The 2,033-nt window shown below is 53.3% G+C and overlaps 1 pseudogene; it reads left to right on the top strand.

Moving 5' to 3' along the window:
- The first annotated feature begins 735 nt into the window (after positions 1-735).
- On the top strand, positions 736-1,680 carry LOC100460423 (putative uncharacterized protein FLJ41423; annotated as a pseudogene).
- Positions 1,681-2,033: the final 353 nt, after the last annotated feature.

Here is a 2,033-nt window from a genome sequence, read left to right as displayed (position 1 = left end):
TCAATGATCAATGTCTCGAATAAGTACTGTGGTGGCACAGATGACGGACTCCACTGGCAGGGAGAAGGGATCAGAGAAGGCTTTGGAAGATAGCAACCTGTGAGTGGGCCATAAAGGGCAAACAGTTTGCTAGATGGAGAGTGTGAGCGTGAGGGTGTGTAGGAGGGAAAGTCAGTTCTGCGAACTAAATCCTCTCACATCCACATTCAGAGCAGGGGCCTATCCCCAGGCCCCATGGAGCCCGTATTCGGAGGCTTATCTGTAGCTGCAACCTCTAAACTTGGCCCCATCTCCTGACATTTCTGAGTGAAAAGGAGCCACTCTTGAGTGTGTGTGCTGCAGGCTCCTGTGGCTGTCACAGTACAGTTATTGCGGAATTAACAGGTGAACAGCCATCCAAGTGGAGAGGCACAGAATGCTTCCTGTCCTAGCTCTGCCTCCAACTCACTGTGTAACTGTGGACTGTTTCGGCCTCAGTTTCCCCATTACCAAGATGGGAGATTGGCTGTCAACTCTGCCAGCTTCCTGCCTGGAGCGCAGCCCTGATACCCTGCCTGCAAGACACACGTTAGCAACGACCGTTCTCTCTACGCCAAGCTCATTTGTCTGAGCGTATCAGCAACACGACACCTCGCAGTTCAGTGGATTTGATGTGAGCTCCCGCCCCTGGCATACCTAGCATGTAATACCTGCAGCTGAAAAGGGGCATTTGAAGGCAAAGTGCATGGCAGAAGGAAGCCTGTAGGTGGCGCTATGGCTCCGGTTGCCGAGCTGCTCCCGGGCGATCCATTTTCCGAGGATCTGAGAAAAACCCGGCAGGGTTGATGGCAGCTCTTTGTTCTCGGTGCCCTCGCAGTGCAGCAGGCTCCGCTTATTTGTAAGAAGCAGCCAGGTCAGCCCACTGGGCCTCCCCACCTCTTGTGCCCCTTTGCACATTTCAGAGCTCTCTCTTTTCCTTTGGGTCCTTCCATTCAGGAGAGGGGGAGGAGGAGGTGAGCCTGTTGTGAACGGCGTTGGTGGGGCAGGGGCCGGTTCCCCTGTTTCTGGGGAGCCTTTTCTGTGCTGGTTGCAGGCAGGGGCCTCAGTGTGGAGCTGCGGTGAGCCTGTGCCCCATCGTATTTGGGTCACAGCCTCCGTGACCCCCAGCCCCCGCCAGGCACTCCACACCTGCAGTGATTCGCTTGATATTTTAAAAGCACTCCATCTTCTGCCTGCTGCCTTCTCTCCATTCATCTGGGTCCAGGTTTTCGCCGAGCCATCTAATAAAGAATCCAGGGGGGGAGAATGATGGGGGCGAGGAGAGGGAAAGTGCTAACATTTATTAAGTGCCCGCTGGGTGCCCAGCACTTCCTCAACAACTAGAGCAGCGGTCTTTCTGCTTTCTTTCAGCTGCATAACCCTTTCCTCCATCCAAAATCGCAAGCCTAACCTGGCCGTGTAAAACAAATACCAGGGAAGCGCCTCTGATGGAAGGGGATGCGGCATCTAAGGCCCTGTCCCTCACCATGTAGCATCCTCCCCACTCCTAACAGACGCTTTGGTGCTTCCATGAAACCTGGATCTAAAAGCTCTATGCTCATTAAATCTACATATAACTCTCCAAGGAAATAGTATCCCCATTTTTATAATACCAAGCTAAAGGCCAGAGAGGCAGAGTGTAGAGCACACAATTTTTTTTTTTTTTTTGAGATGGAGTCTCACTGTCACCCAGGCTATAGTGCAATGGCGTGATCTCAGCTCACTGCAACCTCCACCTCCCTGATTCAAGTGATTCTCCTGCCTCAGCCTCCTGAGTAGCTGGGATTATAGGTGCGTGCCACCACGCCTGGCTAATTTTTGTATTTTAATAGAGACGCGGTTTCACCATGTTGGCCAGGCTGGTCTCCGAACTCCTGACCTCAGGTGATCCACCTGCTTTGGCCTCTCGAAGTGCTGGGATTATAGGCGTGAGCCACCACATCCGGCCCAGGGACACGATTATTGAAGGGCAGAGCCAGACTGGGGAGGCAGGTGTGCTCCATTCCCAAGCCCAT

The sequence above is a fragment of the Pongo abelii genome, chromosome 9 (genome assembly GCF_028885655.2).
Source record: "Pongo abelii isolate AG06213 chromosome 9, NHGRI_mPonAbe1-v2.0_pri, whole genome shotgun sequence".
Taxonomy (NCBI): Eukaryota; Metazoa; Chordata; class Mammalia; order Primates; family Hominidae; genus Pongo; species Pongo abelii.
Note: the sequence above shows the minus strand (reverse complement) of the source record. Positions and strands in the feature narration are given on the sequence as shown.